Below are 10,084 nucleotides of genomic sequence, written 5' to 3'. Positions count from 1 at the left end.
AATTTTCTTAAATGACACATAAGATAATTTTTTTAATTACAAATTACATAATTTTAAATTTATTCAAATCAAATCAATTTAGAGATATATATTCTAAAATTAAAAATATGAAATATGAATTTTTTTTTAATAAATAATTTTAGTTGTTTACCAAATAACCTTATTTAAAAAATTATTCAATTATCAAAAATTTTCAAACATGTTTAAAAATTACAAAGATTAAATTTATCCAAATCTTTCAATAATATTTTTTTATCTTGATTTAAAAAATTATCTTTTTAAAAAGTTTACATAAAACATTAAAAATTCAAGTAATTTTATGTAAGATTTTGAAAATGCAAAAAATTTTCATCTTAAATCTTTAAATAATAAGATTATCAAAATGATTATATCCATTTGAACTCTAATTATTAAAGTTGTATTTCAAATAAATATAAAAAATTTAATATTATCTTTTATCCCCTATTATATCAATTTTAAATTTAAAAAATTAATTTCAAAATTATCTATTTAATCCTAATTGCCACTAAAAAAAATCTTCTACAAATTTAAGACTACAAATGAAATGTGTTATACATCAATTTTTTTTTATTTTTTCAATAACTTTTTTCTAAGGTATATTCTATTACTATTGTAATTTTTTTTTTGTTTATAAAATTTTCTAAGATATATTTTATTATTATTACAATTTCATTCTTATGAAAAAAATGTTTTTTTCAATTTATTTTTTCTTTTTTCACATATTTTCTAACATTTTTCATATTTTGTATAATAATTTAGTTAAAATTACTAAAGTGAAAATGTGTTAATACTTCTTTTCTTATTTAATTTATCATTAATAATATATATTTTTATTTTTTAAAAAAAGACATAATTTATTTTTATTTGATACAATTTTACAAGTGTATAAATATTATTATAAACAAATATATCCAAAGGAAAGACTTGATTTTTTTCTTGCTGTTTTCGTAAAGTTTATATTTTAATGACTAGTCAATATATAAATTTTATATATGTTATGAGTTTTAAAATTTTGAATATAATTTTAAAAAAAAATAAATTTGTATATATATATTTATATTAAATAAATAAAATTATTTCATGTATCGTACGAATGATTATCCAAGGCACACAAGATTCATCACTGCCACTATTCACCTCCAACCCCAATCCTATATATATATATATATATATATATATATATATAATAACATACATAAATAAGTTTGCTATATGGGCGTTTATATGGACAACTCTTTTAAATGATAAATATGATAGTTTTTTTTTTTTAAAAAAAATAGTTTCTTTTAATTAGAAATTAGATAATTTTAAATTTATTCAAATATCAAAATTATTCAAATTATAATTGAAAGTCAAATCAATTTAGAGATATATTTTTTTTAAATTAAAAATATAAAATATGGATTTTATTTTTTTAATAAATAATTTTAGTTATTTACCAAATAAACCTTTTTTAAAATTATTTAATTATAAAAAATTTTCAAACATGTTTAAAAATATAACGATTAAGTCTATACAAATCTTTCAACAATCTTTTTTATCTTGATTTAAAAATATCTTTTAAAACTATTTACATAAGACATTAAAAATTTAAGTAACTTTCTATAACATTTTGAAAATTAAAAAATTTTTCATTTTAAATTTTTAAATAACAAGATTATCAAAACTATTATATCTATTTGGACTTTAATTATCAAAATAAATGCAAAAAATTTAATATTATCTTTATCACTTATTATGTCTATTTTAAATTTTAAAAAATTAATTTAAAAATTATCTATTTAATCCTAATTGCCACTAAAATTTTTTTTTACAAATTTAAGATTATAAATATAATGTGTTATATATCAATTTTTTTATTTTTTCAGTAACTTTTTTTCAAAGTATATTCTATTAATATCATAATTTTTTTGGTTTATAACTTTTTTCAATATATATTTTATTGTTATTATAGTTTCATTCTTATTAAAAGTAACAATTTTTTTCAATTTATTTTTTCATATTTTGCATAATAATTTAGTCAAAATTATTAAAGTGAAAGTATGTTAATATTTTTTTATTATTTAATTTATCATTTAATAATATATATTTTTATTTTTTTAAGAAAGGCATAATTTATTTTTATTTGATATAATCTTATAAGTGTATAAATATTATTGCAAACAAAAATATCCAAAGGAAAAACATAATTTTTTTTTTGCTGTTTTCAAAAAGTTTATTTTTCAATAGCAAGTTAATATATATATATATATATATATATATATATATAAATTTTATATATGCTATGCATTTTAAAATTTAAATATAATTTTAAAAATTAATTTGTATATATATATAATTTTTAAAAAATTAATTTATATATATTTATATTAAATAAATAAAATTATTTCGTGTATCATATCGATTATAATATAATTTTAATAATATATTAATTGATATTATAGTAAAATAAAAATGATAGGAGATTTTTCATTAATTATACATTTATTTATTTATTTTAAGCATCGGGATTGGAATAATAGTAGGTTCCTAGTGGGACCCAAGAAGATGCTGAAAATCACGAGAGCCATGATAGTGACACTATCAAGATTGCATGCATTATTTTAAAAATATTTTACCATTTCTAAAGTTGGCAAGGATCTTTCCTTTAGATCCTTCATTATTACTCTTCCTTATCCAAAATAATTACATCCAAATAACCAACATATTTGCCATTTTCTTCCTACCTTCCATCAATGAAACCTGCGACAAAATTAATTAATTAATTAATTAAGATTTCGCAACACAACATCAATAAACACTAATTTTTCTACGTCTTTAATAAATTTTGAATAAATTTTTTTTCTTAAATTTTCAATTACAAGTGGACAAAGGACAGAAAGGGAGTAGGTACTGATTAAAATTGGATCATAAAGAAAAGAGGAGAAGGAAAACAATTGCAATAATAGATGAAGGTAATCATATTAATGTAGAAGTAATAAATTTCAAGTGTTTGATCATATTAAAGAGGACGACAAGTTTTTATATGGGTGATTGTCATGTCGTTAATTAATTAATTAATTAATTAATTAATTATAAAACAATTCAAGAATATTAATTAAAAAAAAAAAAAGACTCCTATCTTACGAAGGGACTAACTCTCTCGTGGGTTTATGAAATTCTAATTTCTTTTTCATACTAAACTTTTACGCCATCATGCATAGGTCAATAAATCAAAACATGTAAAATGCTTGCTTTTTGTTTATTTTATTTTATTTTGTGTGTTTCATCACTTCATGCGTTCAAAAAATATTTGAGATGTATTGACTTTCATAGAATTTAAGAAAAAAATAATTTTAATGTATTTAATATTAAATTAAATTTTTTAAAAAATTAAAATTTCATAATTTTTAATGTAAAAAAAATCATAAAATATATTTTAAATATTTAAAAAATTAACATAAATTTGAGACATCTTTAAAAATAATAAGTAAAAAAAATGGATAAGAAGAGTATGATTTTTTTTATTCATAATCACAGGCAATGCTTTTCAAATTGGAGGCTTATCTTGTTCTTTTACTATTTGATTGCTATATTTCCAAAAATTTTGTTCATGTAAAAATTCAATGGGATTTGACTATACTATAAAATATTTTTATTAGAAAATAGTTTTAAAAAAAATGACAAAATCATATTTGATAAAAAAACGAAGGAAAAAAAAAACTAAAATATAAGACATATTGGAATATAATTACTTCTTAAAAAATAAAATTATATATTTTTATTCTGCTTTCAAGAATTAAATTATAATAATTAAAATTAAAATTTTATTTTGTCAATAAATTACATGAGTACTGATAATTTTATATTGGGGTATGTATTCTTCAAATTTGTTAAATAAAAATTTTTAATAATTCAAAATTAACTTTCACTGTACATTTAAACACACATTTTTAACATTTTATATATTTTAAAAAATATGAGTAGTTAAAGTAACAATGAGCAATCAAAACATTACTTGAAAGAAAAAACAAAAGATGATGCGAATGAAGGTTTGTTTGTAGAGCAAGATACACGGAAAAAGCAACTGTTGGGACGATAACGACTGTTTCATAATATTATCTATCTGTTCTTGTACAAATCAAATACTAATAGCAAAGGAAAAAAAAAACCTCATAATGAAAGAAACTTTGTTCATCACAGAGAAAAAGAAATAAAAAAAAAAAAAAAGGGTTAGAGTTGAGACAAGGCAAGGGTCAGTGTCGGGTGGCTGTGGAAAAAGACTTGACATCTTCTCAGATTTCAAATTGATTTGACCCCACTGTCTACAAATTCCTCTGGAAAAAGAAAATGGAAACATTGCTTCATTTTGCCCTTTTCATGTTAGCTTAGAAAAAATAAAAAAGAAACAGTATCCTTTTCTGGTCCACCTTCTTTCCATAGATCGGGGCTTGCCTTGCGTGGTTATCCGAATGGATTGGACCAAAATCTGAAGACCAACTTCCCTCAAACCTGGAATCCTGCTTTATGATTGGGCCTTTCGCTTTTGTAAAATCTTCTGATTTTCTATTTCAATCGCTCATGGGTAAGAAATAGAAGATGCCATATAAATGATTCTTAAAAGGATAATAGTGATGTGACAAGAGATTTGAAATTAAAAACATGTTTTTTTTTTTTTTTTTTTTAAGTTAACTGAATGGAAATGAGATTAACTTTGTGAATTGTGTAGACTGCAATTTTTAAACTAAAAGAAACAAGTGTCTCATAAATATATAAATATAAAATATATTTATATTCTTAATTTTACATATTTAATATTATTTTTTTATAATTTCATCAATTGAGTTGATTTTAATTGAAATCAAATTTAATCACGAGTTTTATTGATAGTATAAATTTATATTTATTTTTGGTTAAAAAAATTAATAATCTTTTTCTTATTTATTTTATTAATCTCATTTAGGAAATTAAAAAATTTTATTTGACAACATATCAAATATTTTTTTATTTTTTTAAGGTAGCGTTTGATTCTATTTTTAATATTATTATAATAATTTAGTCACCAAAATAATCTTATTAGCAAAGTGATCTTATCACTCGTAATATGAAATCACTTTATTTAGTTAACAATTACTAATTCCTACAAATTAAAAATCATTGTGTTTAATATTACTAAAAAAATATATCATTTTATTTAAAAGTATGAAAATAACCATTATTATTATTATAATTACACAAGTTAATAATTTAAATGTTGTGTAAAGACAATAATTCATGAAAACATAGTAATATTTTATTTCTTTTATAATAAATATAATTAACTTATTAATCAAGTAAACTAATTTTTAAATATAAATTACATAAAAAAATTTTGAATTACAAAATAAAACTAATTTATTAAATAACAATAAAAATAAAGGCATTATATTATATATAAAACATTAGAAAAAGTTTAAAAAATATACAAATTATTTTAAAACTTTTTATTAATGAATATTAGTTTAAAAATAAAATTTTATAATATAAACTAATTATAATTTAATTATCATATACAAATTACCATAATTTTTAAAATAATTACCTCGTACCAAACACTACCTAAGAGGATATTCCACAGCATAAAATATGCATGCGAAGATTCATGCTGTCATCTTTTAATCAAATTTTCTTGAATTTATCTTTAGCTTATGATTTTCTTCTTCTCGTTTCCTGTTTTCGAGAGAAATGTTGCTGAATTTAGCAGGCCTCCAGGAAAAAGCAATGATTTGAACTGACAATATTGGAATCCTCGGATCCAGAGCAGACCCAGGTCAAGGCTTCATTGTTTCACGTAAGCCCGTATTCTAACACATAAAGAAACACCATCCCCACAATTCTTTGTTGGAAGCCCATTTCACGTAAGCCCGTGTTCTAACACATAGAGAAACATCATCCCCACAATTCTTTGTTGGAAGCCCATCTTGTAGACAAAAAATCATGCAGGAAAGTTGGGGTATTCACTTGGTCATCGAGAGAGCGGAGCAGGAAGCACTTCAATGCCCAAACAAATCACATTGAATTAATACATTGAAAAATAATTTTGTGAAGAATACATAAAAGAATTATGTAAGGGTATTGGCATTCAAAACCAGACATATATAACACAGTATAACATCTCAAAGTCGAGCTGAAACTGATCCATGCAATGTGACAATGCCAATCAAGATAATTTGATTATTGATAACAGGCAGAAATTGTACAGGAGAAGAAGTGATTCCATCTTTTGCATGGCTTCCACTGCCATAGAATCCGGACCAACGGTTCTTGGTTTCCTGATATAACCGAAATGATATAAGTTACTTGATTGAAAACCAGTTACTCCGGCAATCAGAAAGCAACTTCATGATTTACTACATCTCATTTGAACACTCGCAATCTGCATTTACCTGTTGCACATTTCTCCCGCCGTGAGCTTGAATATGGCTTCTCTATTAGCCTTAAGAGTACGCCGCAAATGACCATCCGTAAATGTGCCAAGCAAGTGATATTCCTCATCTATAACCAGCAAGCACCCGCATCCTTTACTAGTCAGCTCCAACAGCTGATCCATTATCAAATCTCCTTCCTTGCAAACTGGAAGTTCATCTTGCTTCTTCATGACATCTTTTACCTGCAAATGCAAAAGCACCAGTCCTTCATTCTACAAAGTCCAAGAACTTTTTTTTCAAAGAAAAACGTATATTTCTTTTCCTGGCCTTCAAGTTTCCTCCACATTACCAGTTGAAAATTTTAAGCAGTGAGAAGGTAATGCACAAAGCAAAAATATGAAAAACAATTAACCAAAAAAAGAAAAAGTTTCAGTTTCAAATGTTCATCAATCTCAGTGAAATTGACAATAAAACGATCCTAGAAATAGAAATTCGAATAAATCCCTCAAAATTACGCACTATAAATAATAAATCAAACACTTGTTTCAATTTTCATCATTCTACTGCTTCTTATGTCAACCATTCATTAGCAAGCAAAAAGAACAGTCTTTGAATCCTTCTGTCAAAACCCAGATCTCAAACAATTGAGAGCAATAAACCTTCTAAAAAATCATTAAAAACCCATTAATGATCCAGAATCCAATCATCCAAAGCAATTAAATTTATAAAAAATCTGATCTCAAAACCAGCATTTAATCAAAACAAACCTCAAAAATAAGGCTTTTCCCAATCCTCCCAGCGGGATGATTCGCCGCGTATTGCTCCTTAGTTAAGTTCCTAACTCCCATAAGCGCAATTGCCACCGTGTCCCCAAATACCATCTGGATCGCGATCGAAGTTACCGGCGCCAAATCGAATGGACATAATTCCCTGTCCAACGGCAAATACACGTTCATATCGCAAGCGTTGGCCAAGGCATTGATGGAAACGGAGGTAACCGCAATCAGATAAACCCCCTTGGCTCTGCCACAGGGCACTAGACGGAGGAGTTCTTCAGTTAAGCCAGATTTGGAGAAAAGGACGAGGACGTCGGAGGAGGAGGGTGCGCCGATGTCGCCGTGGAGGGGCGTCGAGAGGAGAGAGGAAAGAGGAGCGGATGCCGAGGGAAACTAGGGTTTGGGAGATCTTATTGGCGACGAATCCAGATTTTCCGACACCCGAGAAGAAAATGGTGCCCAGAGATTTGAGGAGGGTTTCGGTGAAGGATAAAGTTTGGGATAAGTCGAGGTTTTGGAATAACTAATTGAGGTGATCTTGTTGGGATTTAAAAACGTTGAGAAGGGTAGTTTCGGAAATGTGTTGGTGATGGGGCTTCATCGACGGCGGTGATGGGAGGTCTAGTGCCGGTGGAAGGGATCCCATTGTGGATGGTCTCTGATCTGATGTTTTCTTTTGTATATTTGGGGCCCATTTTTGGGTAGATTCGGCCGTTCATTTTTTGCGGTGAAGAAAGAGAGAGTTTAGTTTTAGACACGTCTCGAACTTGTAGGCAGAGATATTCGAAGGGAGAAACTCTTTTTTATCTTGTTGATTGGCAAAGCCTGAGTCCCACTCAATGATGAATTCATCCTACAAACTAGAACTACCAGCTAGTTCATATGGGCCCTAAACTTTTTTGGACCGGCAAAAATATAAACCATTTGAAAGGGAACTAACGTTATCATGTATGCAACGCATTTGTTTAATTGGTGAATTTTAAAATTTTATCTATAATTATTTATTAAATTTAATAAATAAAAAAATTGAGTTCGATTATAAATTATTCATAGATCGTTATATTTATTTATATTTACAAGTTATAAATGAATTAAATATAATTAAATATTGTTATATTTATAATATATTCATTTTATTAATAAATTTTAAAATAATATTCATAATATTTTTTAAAATAAATAAATAAATAAAAATAAACATATTTATTGATTTTTTTTAAACATTTTTATACCATAAATTTTTATTTTCTTCAACTTCCTAAATGAGATGACATGACTCTGTCAATGGTGGATTTATATTGTAAAATAAGATGAATAAAGATATCTTCAAAAATTAAAAAGTAAGTAAATTAAAAAAAATTACTAAGATAAATTATTTATTTATTTAAAATGTATTTATCATCTTTAAATAAAATAAAAAATTTTCTGATTTTTAAGTAATAAAGAAGATCTTTTTCCCATAAAAGCACAAACCTTCACTTGCATTTAATTTCCTTCCCATTGAAAAGAGCTCATCCATATCAAAAATTCATTCCCTAAAACCTTTCATATATACAAACAACTCAACCTTTTTGTTTTTTGTTTTCATGAATTCACTTAAATTTTTAAGGATGTTGATTGAGATCTCATTTCAAATTTTGTTTAGATGAGATTTGAGTCGAAAATTTATATTTTTTGGTAATTAAACATCTATTCTAACTAAGGTAAAAAGATACATCTCATTCAATTTTTTTTTGAAATTTTTAAAATTTGAATTGTGAAATTAAAAGTTTAATATTTTATTAATAATTCACATGACTACATTAACATCTCATTCATTTGGTCTATTTTTATAGAATACATTCATCTCTCCTTTCAAACTCCTAAATAGAAACATACCATTTAAGAACTCACTTTATCTTTATAATATATATATATATATATATATATATATATATATATGAGAAGTAATCAATTTATACTAGTGTAAAATTAAAAATTTTTATTACTTTTTTAACTATTAATTTTAATAGATAAAAGCATAAAAGAAATAAGTGACAAAGAAAAAAAATTAATTTTCTCTTGAATCTATTAAAATCAAGATTTAAAAAATATATAAAATATGTATATATATAATCTTATATATATATATATGAGGAGAGATCAAATTACAGTAAAAAAGTTTTACATTTTTTTATATTTTTTATTATCGGTTTTAATAGACGAAAGAAATAGAAAATACAAGTAAAAAAATGATTTGTTTTCATCCTTTGAATTTATTAAAATTAATGTTAAAAAATATATATAATTTAAAAAGTTTATATTGATGTAAGTTAATATCTATCTTATATTATGTATATACTTAAGTAAAAAAAAAAAATTGCATGTTTTCTAAGCAAGACTTAGATCTTAGGGCTTAGGTCTTAGGGATTCTAGGCCCATTACGTCTCGCTCGACTTTAGGAATTTGCCCATCCGCTTTGTAGCTCAGTACGTAAGAGTATGGGCTTTGACTTAATTAACTGATAAACTCCAATACAAGCCCAACGTCACATAACGTTATACTGCATTGGATACATTAAAGTTAAAAATAACTAATAATGGTATTATTGTTTTGCAAAACCAGCAATAACATAATCTGAAATTTAATTTAATTATTTAATAAATTTAATTTTAAAATATAATATTTAAAATTTAAATTTGAATATTTATAATTTCCTTCTTTTGTTTCCAAATATTATTGGTAACCAAATTTCAAGACCAAAACTGATTAACTTGTTGAATAAAAAAAAATACTAGCAATGTCAACTACTTCATTAATTATTTTCATTATTGTAAAACGATATGGAAAAAGATGCATTGCCAAGTTATTTGCAAAAGATTTGATGAGAAATTGAGAATCACTGACTCCCAAAACATATGG

The 10,084-nt window shown here is 24.4% G+C and overlaps 1 pseudogene across 1 annotated transcript; it reads right to left on the bottom strand.

Moving 5' to 3' along the window:
- Positions 1–6,036: 6,036 nt before the first annotated feature.
- Positions 6,037–8,021, bottom strand: LOC111283947 (putative arabinose 5-phosphate isomerase; annotated as a pseudogene). Its single transcript, XR_016341044.1, has 3 exons — positions 7,175–8,021; positions 6,426–6,649; positions 6,037–6,311 (listed from the first exon to the last, which is right to left on the bottom strand). The product of XR_016341044.1 is annotated as a putative arabinose 5-phosphate isomerase (transcript).
- Between the last annotated feature and the right edge of the window lie 2,063 nt (positions 8,022–10,084).

The sequence above is a fragment of the Durio zibethinus genome, chromosome 3 (genome assembly GCF_047325235.1).
Source record: "Durio zibethinus cultivar Kanyao isolate XHJ-2024 chromosome 3, ASM4732523v1, whole genome shotgun sequence".
NCBI classification, from domain to species: Eukaryota; Viridiplantae; Streptophyta; class Magnoliopsida; order Malvales; family Malvaceae; genus Durio; species Durio zibethinus.
Note: the sequence above shows the minus strand (reverse complement) of the source record. Positions and strands in the feature narration are given on the sequence as shown.